The sequence below is a fragment of the Neoarius graeffei genome (assembly GCF_027579695.1).
Source record: "Neoarius graeffei isolate fNeoGra1 chromosome 18 unlocalized genomic scaffold, fNeoGra1.pri SUPER_18_unloc_1, whole genome shotgun sequence".
In the NCBI taxonomy this organism is placed as follows: Eukaryota; Metazoa; Chordata; class Actinopteri; order Siluriformes; family Ariidae; genus Neoarius; species Neoarius graeffei.
The window spans coordinates 327077-344044 of NW_026869982.1; the positions used below are offsets into that span (position 1 = coordinate 327077).

Sequence of the window (16968 nt, forward strand, 5' to 3'; positions counted from 1 at the left end):
AGAAGACAAAATAAAATGCTTACAGTACCTGGTATTCCTAGGCAGTCTCCCACTCAAGTACTAACCAGGCCCAACTCTGTTTAGCTTCTGACATCAGACGGGATCAGGCGTTGTCAGAGTGGTTTGGCCATAAGCAACAGTTAGTTGGAAATGTGCCGTTTTTCTTGCCTTGCCTTGCCTTGCGCCCAGAAGGAAAATTCTTGCCTTGCGAGCAGAAGGAAAATTCAAACAGATTTCTGCTAGAAGACAAAATAAAATGCTTACAGTACCTGGTATTCCTAGGCAGTCTCCCACTCAAGTACTAACCAGGCCCAACTCTGTTTAGCTTCTGAGATCAGACGGGATCAGGCGTTGTCAGAGTGGTTTGGCCGTAAGCAACAGTTAGTTGGAAATGTGCCGTTTTTCTTGCCTTGCCTTGCGACCAGAAGTAAAATTCTTGCCTTGCGAGCAGAAGGAAAATTCAAACAGATTTCTGCAAGGAGACAAAATAAAATGCTTACAGTACCTGGTATTCCTAGGCAGTCTCACACTCAAGTACTAACCAGGCCCAACTCTGTTTAGCTTCTCAGATCAGACAGGATCAGGCATTGTCAGAGTGGTTTGGACGTAAACAACAGTCTGGAAATGTGCGCCTTGCCTTGCCTTGCCTTGCCTTGCCTTGCCTTGCCTTGCCTTGCCTTGCCTTGCCTTGCCTTGCCTTGCCTTGCCTTGCGCCCAGAAGGAAAATTCTTGCCTTGCGAGCAGAAGGAAAATTCAAACAGATTTCTGCAAGAAGACAAAATAAAATGCTTACAGTACCTGGTATTACTAGGCAGTCTCCCACTCAAGTACTAAACAGGCCCAACTCTGTTTAGTTTCTGAGATCTGACAGGATCAGGCGTTGTTAGAGTGGTTTGGCCGTAAGCAACAGCTTGTTGGAAATGTGCCATTTTTCTTGCCTTGCGATCAGAAGGAAAATTCTTGCCTTGCGACCAGAAGGAAAATTCAAACAGATTTCTGCAAGAAGACAAAATAAAATGCTTACAGTACCTGGTATTCCTAGGCAGTCTCCCACTCAAGTACTAACCAGGCCCAACTCTGTTTAGCTTCTGACATCAGACGGGATCAGGCGTTGTCAGAGTGGTTTGGCCATAAGCAACAGTTAGTTGGAAATGTGCCGTTTTTCTTGCCTTGCCTTGCCTTGCGCCCAGAAGGAAAATTCTTGCCTTGCGAGCAGAAGGAAAATTCAAACAGATTTCTGCTAGAAGACAAAATAAAATGCTTACAGTACCTGGTATTCCTAGGCAGTCTCCCACTCAAGTACTACCCAGGCCCAACTCTGTTTAGCTTCTGAGATCAGACGGGATCAGGCGTTGTCAGAGTGGTTTGGCCGTAAGCAACAGTTAGTTGGAAATGTGCCGTTTTTCTTGCCTTGCCTTGCGACCAGAAGGAAAATTCTTGCCTTGCGAGCAGAAGGAAAATTCAAACAGATTTCTGCAAGGAGACAAAATAAAATGCTTACAGTACCTGGTATTCCTAGGCAGTCTCACACTCAAGTACTAACCAGGCCCAACTCTGTTTAGCGTCTCAGATCAGACAGGATCAGGCATTGTCAGAGTGGTTTGGACGTAAACAACAGTCTGGAAATGTGCACCTTGCCTTGCCTTGCCTTGCCTTGCCTTGCCTTGCCTTGCCTTGCCTTGCCTTGCCTTGCCTTGCCTTGCCTTGCCTTGCCTTGCCTTGCCTTGCCTTGCCTTGCCTTGCGCCCAGAAGGAAAATTCTTGCCTTGCGAGCAGAAGGAAAATTCAAACAGATTTCTGCAAGAAGACAAAATAAAATGCTTACAGTACCTGGTATTCCTAGGCAGTCTCCCACTCAAGTACTAACCAGGCCCAACTCTGTTTAGCTTCTGAGATCAGACGGGATCAGGCGTTGTCAGAGTGGTTTGGCCATAAGCAACAGTTAGTTGGAAATGTGCCGTTTTTCTTGCCTTGCCTTGCCTTGCGCCCAGAAGGAAAATTCTTGCCTTGCGAGCAGAAGGAAAATTCAAACAGATTTCTGCAAGAAGACAAAATAAAATGCTCACAGTACCTGGTATTCCTAGGCAGTCTCCCACTCAAGTACTAACCAGGCCCAACTCTGTTTAGCTTCTGAGATCAGACAGGATCAGGCGTTGTCAGAGTGGTTTGGCCATAAGCAACAGTTAGTTGGAAATGTGCCGTTTTTCTTGCCTTGCCTTGCGACCAGAAGGAAAATTCTTGCCTTGCGAGCAGAAGGAAAATTCAAACAGATTTCTGCAAGAAGACAAAATAAAATGCTTACAGTACCTGGTATTACTAGGCAGTCTCCCACTCAAGTACTAAACAGGCCCAACTCTGTTTAGTTTCTGAGATCTGACAGGATCAGGCGTTGTCAGAGTGGTTTGGCCGTAAGCAACAGCTTGTTGGAAATGTGCCATTTTTCTTGCCTTGCGATCAGAAGGAAAATTCTTGCCTTGCGACCAGAAGGAAAATTCAAACAGATTTCTGCAAGAAGACAAAATAAAATGCTTACAGTACCTGGTATTCCTAGGCAGTCTCCCACTCAAGTACTAACCAGGCCCAACTCTGTTTAGCTTCTGACATCAGACGGGATCAGGCGTTGTCAGAGTGGTTTGGCCATAAGCAACAGTTAGTTGGAAATGTGCCGTTTTTCTTGCCTTGCCTTGCGCCCAGAAGGAAAATTCTTGCCTTGCGAGCAGAAGGAAAATTCAAACAGATTTCTGCAAGGAGACAAAATAAAATGCTTACAGTACCTGGTATTCCTAGGCAGTCTCACACTCAAGTACTAACCAGGCCCAACTCTGTTTAGCTTCTCAGATCAGACAGGATCAGGCATTGTCAGAGTGGTTTGGACGTAAACAACAGTCTGGAAATGTGCGCCTTGCCTTGCCTTGCCTTGCCTTGCCTTGCCTTGCCTTGCCTTGCCTTGCCTTGCCTTGCCTTGCCTTGCCTTGCCTTGCCTTGCCTTGCCTTGCCTTGCCTTGCGCCCAGAAGGAAAATTCTTGCCTTGCGAGCAGAAGGAAAATTCAAACAGATTTCTGCAAGAAGACAAAATAAAATGCTTACAGTACCTGGTATTCCTAGGCAGTCTCCCACTCAAGTACTAACCAGGCCCAACTCTGTTTAGCTTCTGAGATCAGACGGGATCAGGCGTTGTCAGAGTGGTTTGGCCATAAGCAACAGTTAGTTGGAAATGTGCCGTTTTTCTTGCCTTGCCTTGCGACCAGAAGGAAAATTCTTGCCTTGCGAGCAGAAGGAAAATTCAAACAGATTTCTGCAAGAAGACAAAATAAAATGCTTACAGTACCTGGTATTACTAGGCAGTCTCCCACTCAAGTACTAAACAGGCCCAACTCTGTTTAGTTTCTGAGATCTGACAGGATCAGGCGTTGTCAGAGTGGTTTGGCCGTAAGCAACAGCTTGTTGGAAATGTGCCATTTTTCTTGCCTTGCGCCCAGAAGGAAAATTCTTGCCTTGCGACCAGAAGGAAAATTCAAACAGATTTCTGCTAGAAGACAAAATAAAATGCTTACAGTACCTGGTATTCCTAGGCAGTCTCCCACTCAAGTACTAACCAGGCCCAACTCTGTTTAGCTTCTGAGATCAGACGGGATCAGGCGTTGTCAGAGTGGTTTGGCCATAAGCAACAGTTAGTTGGAAATGTGCCGTTTTTCTTGCCTTGCCTTGCCTTGCCTTGCGCCCAGAAGGAAAATTCTTGCCTTGCGAGCAGAAGGAAAATTCAAACAGATTTCTGCAAGAAGACAAAATAAAATGCTTACAGTACCTGGTATTCCTAGGCAGTCTCCCACTCAAGTACTAACCAGGCCCAACTCTGTTTAGCTTCTGAGATCAGACGGGATCAGGCGTTGTCAGAGTGGTTTGGCCATAAGCAACAGTTAGTTGGAAATGTGCCGTTTTTCTTGCCTTGCCTTGCCTTGCGCCCAGAAGGAAAATTCTTGCCTTGCGAGCAGAAGGAAAATTCAAACAGATTTCTGCTAGAAGACAAAATAAAATGCTTACAGTACCTGGTATTCCTATTCAGTCTCCCACTCAAGTACTAACCAGGCCCAACTCTGTTTAGCTTCTGAGATCAGACGGGATCAGGCGATGTCAGAGTGGTTTGGCCATAAGCAACAGTTAGTTGGAAATGTGCCGTTTTTCTTGCCTTGCCTTGCCTTGCGCCCAGAAGGAAAATTATTGCCTTGCTAGCAGAAGGAAAATTCAAACAGATTTCTGCAAGAAGACAAAATAAAATGCTTACAGTACCTGGTATTCCTAGGCAGTCTCCCACTCAAGTACTAACCAGGCCCAACTCTGTTTAGCTTCTGAGATCAGACGGGATCAGGCGTTGTCAGAGTGGTTTGGCCATAAGCAACAGTTAGTTGGAAATGTGCCGTTTTTCTTGCCTTGCCTTGCGCCCAGAAGGAAAATTCTTGCCTTGCGAGCAGAAGGAAAATTCAAACAGATTTCTGCTAGAAGACAAAATAAAATGCTTACAGTACCTGGTATTCCTAGGCAGTCTCCCACTCAAGTACTAACCAGGCCCAACTCTGTTTAGCTTCTGAGATCAGACGGGATCAGGCGTTGTCAGAGTGGTTTGGCCATAAGCAACAGTTAGTTGGAAATGTGCCGTTTTTCTTGCCTTGCCTTGCGACCAGAAGGAAAATTCTTGCCTTGCGAGCAGAAGGAAAATTCAAACAGATTTCTGCAAGAAGACAAAATAAAATGCTTACAGTACCTGGTATTACTAGGCAGTCTCCCACTCAAGTACTAAACAGGCCCAACTCTGTTTAGCTTCTCAGATCAGACAGGATCAGGCATTGTCAGAGTGGTTTGGACATAAGCAATAGTCTGGAAATGTGCCGTTTTTCTTGCCTTGCCTTGCGATCAGAAGGAAAATTCTTGCCTTGCGACCAGAAGGAAAATTCAAACAGATTTCTGCAAGAAGACAAAATAAAATGCTTACAGTACCTGGTATTCCTAGGCAGTCTCCCACTCAAGTACTAACCAGGCCCAACTCTGTTTAGCTTCTGACATCAGACGGGATCAGGCGTTGTCAGAGTGGTTTGGCCATAAGCAACAGTTAGTTGGAAATGTGCCGTTTTTCTTGCCTTGCCTTGCCTTGCGCCCAGAAGGAAAATTCTTGCCTTGCGAGCAGAAGGAAAATTCAAACAGATTTCTGCTAGAAGACAAAATAAAATGCTTACAGTACCTGGTATTCCTAGGCAGTCTCCCACTCAAGTACTAACCAGGCCCAACTCTGTTTAGCTTCTGAGATCAGACGGGATCAGGCGTTGTCAGAGTGGTTTGGCCGTAAGCAACAGTTAGTTGGAAATGTGCCGTTTTTCTTGCCTTGCCTTGCGACCAGAAGGAAAATTCTTGCCTTGCGAGCAGAAGGAAAATTCAAACAGATTTCTGCAAGGAGACAAAATAAAATGCTTACAGTACCTGGTATTCCTAGGCAGTCTCACACTCAAGTACTAACCAGGCCCAACTCTGTTTAGCTTCTCAGATCAGACAGGATCAGGCATTGTCAGAGTGGTTTGGACGTAAACAACAGTCTGGAAATGTGCGCCTTGCCTTGCCTTGCCTTGCCTTGCCTTGCCTTGCCTTGCCTTGCCTTGCCTTGCCTTGCCTTGCCTTGCCTTGCCTTGCCTTGCCTTGCCTTGCCTTGCCTTGCCTTGCCTTGCCTTGCCTTGCCTTGCCTTGCCTTGCCTTGCCTTGCCTTGCGCCCAGAAGGAAAATTCTTGCCTTGCGAGCAGAAGGAAAATTCAAACAGATTTCTGCAAGAAGACAAAATAAAATGCTTACAGTACCTGGTATTCCTAGGCAGTCTCCCACTCAAGTACTAACCAGGCCCAACTCTGTTTAGCTTCTGAGATCAGACGGGATCAGGCGTTGTCAGAGTGGTTTGGCCATAAGCAACAGTTAGTTGGAAATGTGCCGTTTTTCTTGCCTTGCCTTGCGCCCAGAAGGAAAATTCTTGCCTTGCGAGCAGAAGGAAAATTCAAACAGATTTCTGCAAGGAGACAAAATAAAATGCTTACAGTACTTGGTATTCCTAGGCAGTCTCACACTCAAGTACTAACCAGGCCCAACTCTGTTTAGCTTCTCAGATCAGACAGGATCAGGCATTGTCAGAGTGGTTTGGACGTAAACAACAGTCTGGAAATGTGTGCCTTGCCTTGCCTTGCCTTGCCTTGCCTTGCCTTGCCTTGCCTTGCCTTGCCTTGCCTTGCCTTGCCTTGCCTTGCGCCCAGAAGGAAAATTCTTGCCTTGCGAGCAGAAGGAAAATTCAAACAGATTTCTGCAAGGAGACAAAATAAAATGCTTACAGTACTTGGTATTCCTAGGCAGTCTCACACTCAAGTACTAACCAGGCCCAACTCTGTTTAGCTTCTCAGATCAGACAGGATCAGGCATTGTCAGAGTGGTTTGGACGTAAACAACAGTCTGGAAATGTGCGCCTTGCCTTGCCTTGCCTTGCCTTGCCTTGCCTTGCCTTGCCTTGCCTTGCCTTGCCTTGCCTTGCCTTGCCTTGCCTTGCCTTGCCTTGCCTTGCCTTGCCTTGCCTTGCCTTGCGCCCAGAAGGAAAATTCTTGCCTTGCGAGCAGAAGGAAAATTCAAACAGATTTCTGCAAGAAGACAAAATAAAATGCTTACAGTACCTGGTATTACTAGGCAGTCTCCCACTCAAGTACTAAACAGGCCCAACTCTGTTTAGTTTCTGAGATCTGACAGGATCAGGCGTTGTTAGAGTGGTTTGGCCGTAAGCAACAGCTTGTTGGAAATGTGCCATTTTTCTTGCCTTGCGATCAGAAGGAAAATTCTTGCCTTGCGACCAGAAGGAAAATTCAAACAGATTTCTGCAAGAAGACAAAATAAAATGCTTACAGTACCTGGTATTCCTAGGCAGTCTCCCACTCAAGTACTAACCAGGCCCAACTCTGTTTAGCTTCTGACATCAGACGGGATCAGGCGTTGTCAGAGTGGTTTGGCCATAAGCAACAGTTAGTTGGAAATGTGCCGTTTTTCTTGCCTTGCCTTGCCTTGCGCCCAGAAGGAAAATTCTTGCCTTGCGAGCAGAAGGAAAATTCAAACAGATTTCTGCTAGAAGACAAAATAAAATGCTTACAGTACCTGGTATTCCTAGGCAGTCTCCCACTCAAGTACTACCCAGGCCCAACTCTGTTTAGCTTCTGAGATCAGACGGGATCAGGCGTTGTCAGAGTGGTTTGGCCGTAAGCAACAGTTAGTTGGAAATGTGCCGTTTTTCTTGCCTTGCCTTGCGACCAGAAGGAAAATTCTTGCCTTGCGAGCAGAAGGAAAATTCAAACAGATTTCTGCAAGGAGACAAAATAAAATGCTTACAGTACCTGGTATTCCTAGGCAGTCTCACACTCAAGTACTAACCAGGCCCAACTCTGTTTAGCGTCTCAGATCAGACAGGATCAGGCATTGTCAGAGTGGTTTGGACGTAAACAACAGTCTGGAAATGTGCGCCTTGCCTTGCCTTGCCTTGCCTTGCCTTGCCTTGCCTTGCCTTGCCTTGCCTTGCCTTGCCTTGCCTTGCCTTGCCTTGCCTTGCCTTGCCTTGCCTTGCCTTGCCTTGCCTTGCGCCCAGAAGGAAAATTCTTGCCTTGCGAGCAGAAGGAAAATTCAAACAGATTTCTGCAAGAAGACAAAATAAAATGCTTACAGTACCTGGTATTCCTAGGCAGTCTCCCACTCAAGTACTAACCAGGCCCAACTCTGTTTAGCTTCTGAGATCAGACGGGATCAGGCGTTGTCAGAGTGGTTTGGCCATAAGCAACAGTTAGTTGGAAATGTGCCGTTTTTCTTGCCTTGCCTTGCGCCCAGAAGGAAAATTCTTGCCTTGCGAGCAGAAGGAAAATTCAAACAGATTTCTGCAAGGAGACAAAATAAAATGCTTACAGTACTTGGTATTCCTAGGCAGTCTCACACTCAAGTACTAACCAGGCCCAACTCTGTTTAGCTTCTCAGATCAGACAGGATCAGGCATTGTCAGAGTGGTTTGGACGTAAACAACAGTCTGGAAATGTGTGCCTTGCCTTGCCTTGCCTTGCCTTGCCTTGCCTTGCCTTGCCTTGCCTTGCCTTGCCTTGCCTTGCGCCCAGAAGGAAAATTCTTGCCTTGCGAGCAGAAGGAAAATTCAAACAGATTTCTGCAAGGAGACAAAATAAAATGCTTACAGTACTTGGTATTCCTAGGCAGTCTCACACTCAAGTACTAACCAGGCCCAACTCTGTTTAGCTTCTCAGATCAGACAGGATCAGGCATTGTCAGAGTGGTTTGGACGTAAACAACAGTCTGGAAATGTGCGCCTTGCCTTGCCTTGCCTTGCCTTGCCTTGCCTTGCCTTGCCTTGCCTTGCCTTGCCTTGCCTTGCCTTGCCTTGCCTTGCCTTGCCTTGCCTTGCCTTGCCTTGCCTTGCCTTGCCTTGCCTTGCCTTGCCTTGCCTTGCCTTGCCTTGCCTTGCCTTGCCTTGCGCCCAGAAGGAAAATTCTTGCCTTGCGAGCAGAAGGAAAATTCAAACAGATTTCTGCAAGAAGACAAAATAAAATGCTTACAGTACCTGGTATTCCTAGGCAGTCTCCCACTCAAGTACTAACCAGGCCCAACTCTGTTTAGCTTCTGAGATCAGACGGGATCAGGCGTTGTCAGAGTGGTTTGGCCATAAGCAACAGTTAGTTGGAAATGTGCCGTTTTTCTTGCCTTGCCTTGCGCCCAGAAGGAAAATTCTTGCCTTGCGAGCAGAAGGAAAATTCAAACAGATTTCTGCAAGGAGACAAAATAAAATGCTTACAGTACTTGGTATTCCTAGGCAGTCTCACACTCAAGTACTAACCAGGCCCAACTCTGTTTAGCTTCTCAGATCAGACAGGATCAGGCATTGTCAGAGTGGTTTGGACGTAAACAACAGTCTGGAAATGTGCGCCTTGCCTTGCCTTGCCTTGCCTTGCCTTGCCTTGCCTTGCCTTGCCTTGCCTTGCCTTGCCTTGCCTTGCCTTGCCTTGCCTTGCCTTGCCTTGCCTTGCGCCCAGAAGGAAAATTCTTGCCTTGCGAGCAGAAGGAAAATTCAAACAGATTTCTGCAAGAAGACAAAATAAAATGCTTACAGTACCTGGTATTCCTAGGCAGTCTCCCACTCAAGTACTAACCAGGCCCAACTCTGTTTAGCTTCTGAGATCAGACGGGATCAGGCGTTGTCAGAGTGGTTTGGCCATAAGCAACAGTTAGTTGGAAATGTGCCGTTTTTCTTGCCTTGCCTTGCGCCCAGAAGGAAAATTCTTGCCTTGCGAGCAGAAGGAAAATTCAAACAGATTTCTGCAAGGAGACAAAATAAAATGCTTACAGTACTTGGTATTCCTAGGCAGTCTCACACTCAAGTACTAACCAGGCCCAACTCTGTTTAGCTTCTCAGATCAGACAGGATCAGGCATTGTCAGAGTGGTTTGGACGTAAACAACAGTCTGGAAATGTGCGCCTTGCCTTGCCTTGCCTTGCCTTGCCTTGCCTTGCCTTGCCTTGCCTTGCCTTGCCTTGCCTTGCCTTGCCTTGCCTTGCCTTGCCTTGCCTTGCCTTGCGCCCAGAAGGAAAATTCTTGCCTTGCGAGCAGAAGGAAAATTCAAACAGATTTCTGCAAGGAGACAAAATAAAATGCTTACAGTACTTGGTATTCCTAGGCAGTCTCACACTCAAGTACTAACCAGGCCCAACTCTGTTTAGCTTCTCAGATCAGACAGGATCAGGCATTGTCAGAGTGGTTTGGACGTAAACAACAGTCTGGAAATGTGTGCCTTGCCTTGCCTTGCCTTGCCTTGCCTTGCCTTGCCTTGCCTTGCCTTGCCTTGCCTTGCCTTGCCTTGCCTTGCCTTGCGCCCAGAAGGAAAATTCTTGCCTTGCGAGCAGAAGGAAAATTCAAACAGATTTCTGCAAGAAGACAAAATAAAATGCTTACAGTACCTGGTATTACTAGGCAGTCTCCCACTCAAGTACTAAACAGGCCCAACTCTGTTTAGTTTCTGAGATCTGACAGGATCAGGCGTTGTTAGAGTGGTTTGGCCGTAAGCAACAGCTTGTTGGAAATGTGCCATTTTTCTTGCCTTGCGATCAGAAGGAAAATTCTTGCCTTGCGACCAGAAGGAAAATTCAAACAGATTTCTGCAAGAAGACAAAATAAAATGCTTACAGTACCTGGTATTCCTAGGCAGTCTCCCACTCAAGTACTAACCAGGCCCAACTCTGTTTAGCTTCTGACATCAGACGGGATCAGGCGTTGTCAGAGTGGTTTGGCCATAAGCAACAGTTAGTTGGAAATGTGCCGTTTTTCTTGCCTTGCCTTGCCTTGCGCCCAGAAGGAAAATTCTTGCCTTGCGAGCAGAAGGAAAATTCAAACAGATTTCTGCTAGAAGACAAAATAAAATGCTTACAGTACCTGGTATTCCTAGGCAGTCTCCCACTCAAGTACTACCCAGGCCCAACTCTGTTTAGCTTCTGAGATCAGACGGGATCAGGCGTTGTCAGAGTGGTTTGGCCGTAAGCAACAGTTAGTTGGAAATGTGCCGTTTTTCTTGCCTTGCCTTGCGACCAGAAGGAAAATTCTTGCCTTGCGAGCAGAAGGAAAATTCAAACAGATTTCTGCAAGGAGACAAAATAAAATGCTTACAGTACCTGGTATTCCTAGGCAGTCTCACACTCAAGTACTAACCAGGCCCAACTCTGTTTAGCGTCTCAGATCAGACAGGATCAGGCATTGTCAGAGTGGTTTGGACGTAAACAACAGTCTGGAAATGTGCGCCTTGCCTTGCCTTGCCTTGCCTTGCCTTGCCTTGCCTTGCCTTGCCTTGCCTTGCCTTGCCTTGCCTTGCCTTGCCTTGCCTTGCCTTGCCTTGCCTTGCCTTGCCTTGCCTTGCCTTGCGCCCAGAAGGAAAATTCTTGCCTTGCGAGCAGAAGGAAAATTCAAACAGATTTCTGCAAGAAGACAAAATAAAATGCTTACAGTACCTGGTATTCCTAGGCAGTCTCCCACTCAAGTACTAACCAGGCCCAACTCTGTTTAGCTTCTGAGATCAGACGGGATCAGGCGTTGTCAGAGTGGTTTGGCCATAAGCAACAGTTAGTTGGAAATGTGCCGTTTTTCTTGCCTTGCCTTGCGCCCAGAAGGAAAATTCTTGCCTTGCGAGCAGAAGGAAAATTCAAACAGATTTCTGCAAGGAGACAAAATAAAATGCTTACAGTACTTGGTATTCCTAGGCAGTCTCACACTCAAGTACTAACCAGGCCCAACTCTGTTTAGCTTCTCAGATCAGACAGGATCAGGCATTGTCAGAGTGGTTTGGACGTAAACAACAGTCTGGAAATGTGCGCCTTGCCTTGCCTTGCCTTGCCTTGCCTTGCCTTGCCTTGCCTTGCCTTGCCTTGCCTTGCGCCCAGAAGGAAAATTCTTGCCTTGCGAGCAGAAGGAAAATTCAAACAGATTTCTGCAAGGAGACAAAATAAAATGCTTACAGTACTTGGTATTCCTAGGCAGTCTCACACTCAAGTACTAACCAGGCCCAACTCTGTTTAGCTTCTCAGATCAGACAGGATCAGGCATTGTCAGAGTGGTTTGGACGTAAACAACAGTCTGGAAATGTGCGCCTTGCCTTGCCTTGCCTTGCCTTGCCTTGCCTTGCCTTGCCTTGCCTTGCCTTGCCTTGCCTTGCCTTGCCTTGCCTTGCCTTGCCTTGCCTTGCCTTGCCTTGCCTTGCCTTGCCTTGCCTTGCCTTGCCTTGCCTTGCCTTGCCTTGCCTTGCCTTGCGCCCAGAAGGAAAATTCTTGCCTTGCGAGCAGAAGGAAAATTCAAACAGATTTCTGCAAGAAGACAAAATAAAATGCTTACAGTACCTGGTATTCCTAGGCAGTCTCCCACTCAAGTACTAACCAGGCCCAACTCTGTTTAGCTTCTGAGATCAGACGGGATCAGGCGTTGTCAGAGTGGTTTGGCCATAAGCAACAGTTAGTTGGAAATGTGCCGTTTTTCTTGCCTTGCCTTGCGCCCAGAAGGAAAATTCTTGCCTTGCGAGCAGAAGGAAAATTCAAACAGATTTCTGCAAGGAGACAAAATAAAATGCTTACAGTACTTGGTATTCCTAGGCAGTCTCACACTCAAGTACTAACCAGGCCCAACTCTGTTTAGCTTCTCAGATCAGACAGGATCAGGCATTGTCAGAGTGGTTTGGACGTAAACAACAGTCTGGAAATGTGCGCCTTGCCTTGCCTTGCCTTGCCTTGCCTTGCCTTGCCTTGCCTTGCCTTGCCTTGCCTTGCCTTGCCTTGCCTTGCCTTGCCTTGCCTTGCCTTGCCTTGCCTTGCCTTGCCTTGCGCCCAGAAGGAAAATTCTTGCCTTGCGAGCAGAAGGAAAATTCAAACAGATTTCTGCAAGGAGACAAAATAAAATGCTTACAGTACTTGGTATTCCTAGGCAGTCTCACACTCAAGTACTAACCAGGCCCAACTCTGTTTAGCTTCTGAAATCAGACGGGATCAGGCATTGTCAGAGTGGTTTGGACGTAAACAACAGTCTGGAAATGTGCGCCTTGCCTTGCCTTGCCTTGCCTTGCCTTGCCTTGCCTTGCCTTGCCTTGCCTTGCCTTGCCTTGCCTTGCCTTGCCTTGCGCCCAGAAGGAAAATTCTTGCCTTGCGAGCAGAAGGAAAATTCAAACAGATTTCTGCAAGGAGACAAAATAAAATGCTTACAGTACTTGGTATTCCTAGGCAGTCTCACACTCAAGTACTAACCAGGCCCAACTCTGTTTAGCTTCTCAGATCAGACAGGATCAGGCATTGTCAGAGTGGTTTGGACGTAAACAACAGTCTGGAAATGTGCGCCTTGCCTTGCCTTGCCTTGCCTTGCCTTGCCTTGCCTTGCCTTGCCTTGCCTTGCCTTGCCTTGCCTTGCCTTGCCTTGCCTTGCCTTGCCTTGCCTTGCCTTGCCTTGCCTTGCGCCCAGAAGGAAAATTCTTGCCTTGCGAGCAGAAGGAAAATTCAAACAGATTTCTGCAAGAAGACAAAATAAAATGCTTACAGTACCTGGTATTCCTAGGCAGTCTCCCACTCAAGTACTAACCAGGCCCAACTCTGTTTAGCTTCTGAGATCAGACAGGATCAGACGTTGTCAGAGTGGTTTGGCCATAAGCAACAGTTAGTTGGAAATGTGCCGTTTTTCTTGCCTTGCCTTGCGCCCAGAAGGAAAATTCTTGCCTTGCGAGCAGAAGGAAAATTCAAACAGATTTCTGCAAGGAGACAAAATAAAATGCTTACAGTACTTGGTATTCCTAGGCAGTCTCACACTCAAGTACTAACCAGGCCCAACTCTGTTTAGCTTCTCAGATCAGACAGGATCAGGCATTGTCAGAGTGGTCTGGACGTAAACAACAGTCTGGAAATGTGCGCCTTGCCTTGCCTTGCCTTGCCTTGCCTTGCCTTGCCTTGCCTTGCCTTGCCTTGCCTTGCCTTGCCTTGCCTTGCCTTGCCTTGCGCCCAGAAGGAAAATTCTTGCCTTGCGAGCAGAAGGAAAATTCAAACAGATTTCTGCAAGAAGACAAAATAAAATGCTTACAGTACCTGGTATTACTAGGCAGTCTCCCACTCAAGTACTAAACAGGCCCAACTCTGTTTAGTTTCTGAGATCTGACAGGATCAGGCGTTGTTAGAGTGGTTTGGCCGTAAGCAACAGCTTGTTGGAAATGTGCCATTTTTCTTGCCTTGCGATCAGAAGGAAAATTCTTGCCTTGCGACCAGAAGGAAAATTCAAACAGATTTCTGCAAGAAGACAAAATAAAATGCTTACAGTACCTGGTATTCCTAGGCAGTCTCCCACTCAAGTACTAACCAGGCCCAACTCTGTTTAGCTTCTGACATCAGACGGGATCAGGCGTTGTCAGAGTGGTTTGGCCATAAGCAACAGTTAGTTGGAAATGTGCCGTTTTTCTTGCCTTGCCTTGCCTTGCGCCCAGAAGGAAAATTCTTGCCTTGCGAGCAGAAGGAAAATTCAAACAGATTTCTGCTAGAAGACAAAATAAAATGCTTACAGTACCTGGTATTCCTAGGCAGTCTCCCACTCAAGTACTACCCAGGCCCAACTCTGTTTAGCTTCTGAGATCAGACGGGATCAGGCGTTGTCAGAGTGGTTTGGCCGTAAGCAACAGTTAGTTGGAAATGTGCCGTTTTTCTTGCCTTGCCTTGCGACCAGAAGGAAAATTCTTGCCTTGCGAGCAGAAGGAAAATTCAAACAGATTTCTGCAAGGAGACAAAATAAAATGCTTACAGTACCTGGTATTCCTAGGCAGTCTCACACTCAAGTACTAACCAGGCCCAACTCTCTTTAGCGTCTCAGATCAGACAGGATCAGGCATTGTCAGAGTGGTTTGGACGTAAACAACAGTCTGGAAATGTGCGCCTTGCCTTGCCTTGCCTTGCCTTGCCTTGCCTTGCCTTGCCTTGCCTTGCCTTGCCTTGCCTTGCCTTGCCTTGCCTTGCCTTGCCTTGCCTTGCCTTGCCTTGCCTTGCCTTGCCTTGCCTTGCGCCCAGAAGGAAAATTCTTGCCTTGCGAGCAGAAGGAAAATTCAAACAGATTTCTGCAAGAAGACAAAATAAAATGCTTACAGTACCTGGTATTCCTAGGCAGTCTCCCACTCAAGTACTAACCAGGCCCAACTCTGTTTAGCTTCTGAGATCAGACGGGATCAGGCGTTGTCAGAGTGGTTTGGCCGTAAGCAACAGCTTGTTGGAAATGTGCCGTTTTTCTTGCCTTGCGATCAGAAGGAAAATTCTTGCCTTGCGACCAGAAGGAAAATTCAAACAGATTTCTGCAAGAAGACAAAATAAAATGCTTACAGTACCTGGTATTCCTAGGCAGTCTCCCACTCAAGTACTAACCAGGCCCAACTCTGTTTAGCTTCTGAGATCAGACGGGATCAGGCGTTGTCAGAGTGGTTTGGCCGTAAGCAACAGCTTGTTGGAAATGTGCCGTTTTTCTTGCCTTGCGATCAGAAGGAAAATTCTTGCCTTGCGACCAGAAGGAAAATTCAAACAGATTTCTGCAAGAAGACAAAATAAAATGCTTACAGTACCTGGTATTCCTAGGCAGGCTCACACTCAAGTACTAACCAGGCCCAACTCTGTTTAGCTTCTCAGATCAGACAGGATCAGGCATTGTCAGAGTGGTTTGGATGTAAACAACAGTCTGGAAATGTGTGCCTTGCCTTGCCTTGCCTTGCCTTGCCTTGCCTTGCCTTGCCTTGCCTTGCCTTGCCTTGCCTTGCGCCCAGAAGGAAAATTCTTGCCTTGCGAGCAGAAGGAAAATTCAAACAGATTTCTGCAAGAAGACAAAATAAAATGCTTACAGTACCTGGTATTCCTAGGCAGTCTCCCACTCAAGTACTAACCAGGCCCAACTCTGTTTAGCTTCTGAGATCAGATGGGATCAGGCATTGTCAGAGTGGTTTGGACGTAAACAACAGTCTGGAAATGTGTGCCTTGCCTTGCCTTGCCTTGCCTTGCGCCCAGAAGGAAAATTCTTGCCTTGCGAGCAGAAGGAAAATTCAAACAGATTTCTGCAAGAAGACAAAATAAAATGCTTACAGTACCTGGTATTCCTAGGCAGTCTCCCACTCAAGTACTAACCAGGCCCAACTCTGTTTAGCTTCTGAGATCAGACGGGATCAGGCGTTGTCAGAGTGGTTTGGCCGTAAGCAACAGCTTGTTGGAAATGTGCCGTTTTTCTTGCCTTGCGATCAGAAGGAAAATTCTTGCCTTGCGACCAGAAGGAAAATTCAAACAGATTTCTGCAAGAAGACAAAATAAAATGCTTACAGTACCTGGTATTCCTAGGCAGTCTCCCACTCAAGTACTAACCAGGCCCAACTCTGTTTAGCTTCTGAGATCAGACGGGATCAGGCGTTGTCAGAGTGGTTTGGCCGTAAGCAACAGCTTGTTGGAAATGTGCCGTTTTTCTTGCCTTGCGATCAGAAGGAAAATTCTTGCCTTGCGACCAGAAGGAAAATTCAAACAGATTTCTGCAAGAAGACAAAATAAAATGCTTACAGTACCTGGTATTCCTAGGCAGTCTCACACTCAAGTACTAACCAGGCCCAACTCTGTTTAGCTTCTCAGATCAGACAGGATCAGGCATTGTCAGAGTGGTTTGGACGTAAACAACAGTCTGGAAATGTGTGCCTTGCCTTGCCTTGCCTTGCGCCCAGAAGGAAAATTCTTGCCTTGCGAGCAGAAGGAAAATTCAAACAGATTTCTGCAAGAAGACAAAATAAAATGCTTACAGTACCTGGTATTCCTAGGCAGTCTCCCACTCAAGTACTAACCAGGCAAAACTCTGTTTAGCTTCTGAAATCAGACGGGATCAGGCATTGTCAGAGTGGTTTGGCCGTGAGCAACAGTTTGCTGGAAATGTGCCGTTTTTCTTGCCTTGCCTTGCCTTGCGCCCAGAAGGAAAATTATTGCCTTGCGAGCAGAAGGAAAATTCAAACAGATTTCTGCAAGAAGACAAAATAAAATGCTTACAGTACCTGGTATTCCTAGGCAGTCTCCCACTCAAGTACTAACCAGGCCCAACTCTGTTTAGCTTCTGAGATCAGACGGGATCAGGCGTTGTCAGAGTGGTTTGGCCGTAAGCAACAGCTTGTTGGAAATGTGCCGTTTTTCTTGCCTTGCGATCAGAAGGAAAATTCTTGCCTTGCGACCAGAAGGAAAATTCAAACAGATTTCTGCAAGAAGACAAAATAAAATGCTTACAGTACCTGGTATTCCTAGGCAGTCTCCCACTCAAGTACTAACCAGGCCCAACTCTGTTTAGCTTCTGAGATCAGACGGGATCAGGCGTTGTCAGAGTGGTTTGGCCGTAAGCAACAGCTTGTTGGAAATGTGC

General features: G+C 46.7%; 24 non-coding genes and 24 pseudogenes across 24 annotated transcripts; all 48 read right to left on the bottom strand.

The window, feature by feature from the left end:
* Positions 1-16: 16 nt before the first annotated feature.
* On the bottom strand, positions 17-135 carry LOC132878382 (5S ribosomal RNA; annotated as a pseudogene).
* Positions 136-257: 122 nt separating this feature from the next.
* LOC132876505 (5S ribosomal RNA) lies at positions 258-376 on the bottom strand. The gene has a single exon (XR_009652220.1). It is a non-coding gene; the product is annotated as a 5S ribosomal RNA (ribosomal RNA).
* Positions 377-493: 117 nt separating this feature from the next.
* Positions 494-612, bottom strand: LOC132880155 (5S ribosomal RNA; annotated as a pseudogene).
* Positions 613-786: 174 nt separating this feature from the next.
* LOC132879932 (5S ribosomal RNA) lies at positions 787-905 on the bottom strand (annotated as a pseudogene).
* Positions 906-1017: 112 nt separating this feature from the next.
* LOC132878383 (5S ribosomal RNA) lies at positions 1018-1136 on the bottom strand (annotated as a pseudogene).
* A 122-nt stretch (positions 1137-1258) lies between these two features.
* LOC132880126 (5S ribosomal RNA) lies at positions 1259-1377 on the bottom strand. Its single transcript, XR_009653908.1, has one exon. It is a non-coding gene; the product is annotated as a 5S ribosomal RNA (ribosomal RNA).
* A 440-nt stretch (positions 1378-1817) lies between these two features.
* Positions 1818-1936, bottom strand: LOC132876978 (5S ribosomal RNA). The gene has a single exon (XR_009652672.1). It is a non-coding gene; the product is annotated as a 5S ribosomal RNA (ribosomal RNA).
* Positions 1937-2058: 122 nt separating this feature from the next.
* LOC132878611 (5S ribosomal RNA) lies at positions 2059-2177 on the bottom strand (annotated as a pseudogene).
* Positions 2178-2294: 117 nt separating this feature from the next.
* On the bottom strand, positions 2295-2413 carry LOC132879688 (5S ribosomal RNA; annotated as a pseudogene).
* A 112-nt stretch (positions 2414-2525) lies between these two features.
* On the bottom strand, positions 2526-2644 carry LOC132878385 (5S ribosomal RNA; annotated as a pseudogene).
* A 117-nt stretch (positions 2645-2761) lies between these two features.
* Positions 2762-2880, bottom strand: LOC132880157 (5S ribosomal RNA; annotated as a pseudogene).
* A 199-nt stretch (positions 2881-3079) lies between these two features.
* Positions 3080-3198, bottom strand: LOC132876979 (5S ribosomal RNA). Its single transcript, XR_009652673.1, has one exon. It is a non-coding gene; the product is annotated as a 5S ribosomal RNA (ribosomal RNA).
* Positions 3199-3315: 117 nt separating this feature from the next.
* Positions 3316-3434, bottom strand: LOC132879689 (5S ribosomal RNA; annotated as a pseudogene).
* A 112-nt stretch (positions 3435-3546) lies between these two features.
* On the bottom strand, positions 3547-3665 carry LOC132876980 (5S ribosomal RNA). The gene has a single exon (XR_009652674.1). It is a non-coding gene; the product is annotated as a 5S ribosomal RNA (ribosomal RNA).
* A 127-nt stretch (positions 3666-3792) lies between these two features.
* On the bottom strand, positions 3793-3911 carry LOC132876981 (5S ribosomal RNA). Its single transcript, XR_009652675.1, has one exon. It is a non-coding gene; the product is annotated as a 5S ribosomal RNA (ribosomal RNA).
* A 122-nt stretch (positions 3912-4033) lies between these two features.
* Positions 4034-4152, bottom strand: LOC132878332 (5S ribosomal RNA; annotated as a pseudogene).
* Positions 4153-4274: 122 nt separating this feature from the next.
* LOC132876983 (5S ribosomal RNA) lies at positions 4275-4393 on the bottom strand. The gene has a single exon (XR_009652677.1). It is a non-coding gene; the product is annotated as a 5S ribosomal RNA (ribosomal RNA).
* A 117-nt stretch (positions 4394-4510) lies between these two features.
* On the bottom strand, positions 4511-4629 carry LOC132876984 (5S ribosomal RNA). Its single transcript, XR_009652678.1, has one exon. It is a non-coding gene; the product is annotated as a 5S ribosomal RNA (ribosomal RNA).
* A 117-nt stretch (positions 4630-4746) lies between these two features.
* LOC132881248 (5S ribosomal RNA) lies at positions 4747-4865 on the bottom strand (annotated as a pseudogene).
* Positions 4866-4979: 114 nt separating this feature from the next.
* Positions 4980-5098, bottom strand: LOC132878386 (5S ribosomal RNA; annotated as a pseudogene).
* A 122-nt stretch (positions 5099-5220) lies between these two features.
* On the bottom strand, positions 5221-5339 carry LOC132876517 (5S ribosomal RNA). The gene has a single exon (XR_009652231.1). It is a non-coding gene; the product is annotated as a 5S ribosomal RNA (ribosomal RNA).
* A 117-nt stretch (positions 5340-5456) lies between these two features.
* On the bottom strand, positions 5457-5575 carry LOC132880158 (5S ribosomal RNA; annotated as a pseudogene).
* A 249-nt stretch (positions 5576-5824) lies between these two features.
* On the bottom strand, positions 5825-5943 carry LOC132876985 (5S ribosomal RNA). Its single transcript, XR_009652679.1, has one exon. It is a non-coding gene; the product is annotated as a 5S ribosomal RNA (ribosomal RNA).
* A 733-nt stretch (positions 5944-6676) lies between these two features.
* Positions 6677-6795, bottom strand: LOC132879933 (5S ribosomal RNA; annotated as a pseudogene).
* Positions 6796-6907: 112 nt separating this feature from the next.
* Positions 6908-7026, bottom strand: LOC132878387 (5S ribosomal RNA; annotated as a pseudogene).
* Positions 7027-7148: 122 nt separating this feature from the next.
* LOC132880243 (5S ribosomal RNA) lies at positions 7149-7267 on the bottom strand. The gene has a single exon (XR_009653919.1). It is a non-coding gene; the product is annotated as a 5S ribosomal RNA (ribosomal RNA).
* Positions 7268-7712: 445 nt separating this feature from the next.
* LOC132876986 (5S ribosomal RNA) lies at positions 7713-7831 on the bottom strand. Its single transcript, XR_009652680.1, has one exon. It is a non-coding gene; the product is annotated as a 5S ribosomal RNA (ribosomal RNA).
* A 773-nt stretch (positions 7832-8604) lies between these two features.
* Positions 8605-8723, bottom strand: LOC132876987 (5S ribosomal RNA). The gene has a single exon (XR_009652681.1). It is a non-coding gene; the product is annotated as a 5S ribosomal RNA (ribosomal RNA).
* Positions 8724-9153: 430 nt separating this feature from the next.
* On the bottom strand, positions 9154-9272 carry LOC132876988 (5S ribosomal RNA). The gene has a single exon (XR_009652682.1). It is a non-coding gene; the product is annotated as a 5S ribosomal RNA (ribosomal RNA).
* A 723-nt stretch (positions 9273-9995) lies between these two features.
* Positions 9996-10114, bottom strand: LOC132879934 (5S ribosomal RNA; annotated as a pseudogene).
* A 112-nt stretch (positions 10115-10226) lies between these two features.
* LOC132878388 (5S ribosomal RNA) lies at positions 10227-10345 on the bottom strand (annotated as a pseudogene).
* A 122-nt stretch (positions 10346-10467) lies between these two features.
* On the bottom strand, positions 10468-10586 carry LOC132880361 (5S ribosomal RNA). Its single transcript, XR_009653930.1, has one exon. It is a non-coding gene; the product is annotated as a 5S ribosomal RNA (ribosomal RNA).
* A 450-nt stretch (positions 10587-11036) lies between these two features.
* On the bottom strand, positions 11037-11155 carry LOC132876989 (5S ribosomal RNA). The gene has a single exon (XR_009652683.1). It is a non-coding gene; the product is annotated as a 5S ribosomal RNA (ribosomal RNA).
* Positions 11156-11918: 763 nt separating this feature from the next.
* LOC132876990 (5S ribosomal RNA) lies at positions 11919-12037 on the bottom strand. The gene has a single exon (XR_009652684.1). It is a non-coding gene; the product is annotated as a 5S ribosomal RNA (ribosomal RNA).
* Positions 12038-12482: 445 nt separating this feature from the next.
* Positions 12483-12601, bottom strand: LOC132880105 (5S ribosomal RNA; annotated as a pseudogene).
* Positions 12602-13103: 502 nt separating this feature from the next.
* On the bottom strand, positions 13104-13222 carry LOC132878757 (5S ribosomal RNA; annotated as a pseudogene).
* Positions 13223-13637: 415 nt separating this feature from the next.
* Positions 13638-13756, bottom strand: LOC132879935 (5S ribosomal RNA; annotated as a pseudogene).
* A 112-nt stretch (positions 13757-13868) lies between these two features.
* LOC132878389 (5S ribosomal RNA) lies at positions 13869-13987 on the bottom strand (annotated as a pseudogene).
* A 122-nt stretch (positions 13988-14109) lies between these two features.
* LOC132880477 (5S ribosomal RNA) lies at positions 14110-14228 on the bottom strand. The gene has a single exon (XR_009653941.1). It is a non-coding gene; the product is annotated as a 5S ribosomal RNA (ribosomal RNA).
* A 455-nt stretch (positions 14229-14683) lies between these two features.
* On the bottom strand, positions 14684-14802 carry LOC132876528 (5S ribosomal RNA). Its single transcript, XR_009652242.1, has one exon. It is a non-coding gene; the product is annotated as a 5S ribosomal RNA (ribosomal RNA).
* A 112-nt stretch (positions 14803-14914) lies between these two features.
* LOC132876539 (5S ribosomal RNA) lies at positions 14915-15033 on the bottom strand. The gene has a single exon (XR_009652253.1). It is a non-coding gene; the product is annotated as a 5S ribosomal RNA (ribosomal RNA).
* Positions 15034-15423: 390 nt separating this feature from the next.
* Positions 15424-15542, bottom strand: LOC132878342 (5S ribosomal RNA; annotated as a pseudogene).
* A 119-nt stretch (positions 15543-15661) lies between these two features.
* Positions 15662-15780, bottom strand: LOC132876551 (5S ribosomal RNA). Its single transcript, XR_009652264.1, has one exon. It is a non-coding gene; the product is annotated as a 5S ribosomal RNA (ribosomal RNA).
* A 112-nt stretch (positions 15781-15892) lies between these two features.
* LOC132876563 (5S ribosomal RNA) lies at positions 15893-16011 on the bottom strand. The gene has a single exon (XR_009652275.1). It is a non-coding gene; the product is annotated as a 5S ribosomal RNA (ribosomal RNA).
* A 112-nt stretch (positions 16012-16123) lies between these two features.
* Positions 16124-16242, bottom strand: LOC132880159 (5S ribosomal RNA; annotated as a pseudogene).
* A 114-nt stretch (positions 16243-16356) lies between these two features.
* On the bottom strand, positions 16357-16475 carry LOC132879962 (5S ribosomal RNA; annotated as a pseudogene).
* A 122-nt stretch (positions 16476-16597) lies between these two features.
* Positions 16598-16716, bottom strand: LOC132876575 (5S ribosomal RNA). The gene has a single exon (XR_009652286.1). It is a non-coding gene; the product is annotated as a 5S ribosomal RNA (ribosomal RNA).
* Positions 16717-16828: 112 nt separating this feature from the next.
* Positions 16829-16947, bottom strand: LOC132876586 (5S ribosomal RNA). Its single transcript, XR_009652297.1, has one exon. It is a non-coding gene; the product is annotated as a 5S ribosomal RNA (ribosomal RNA).
* Positions 16948-16968: the final 21 nt, after the last annotated feature.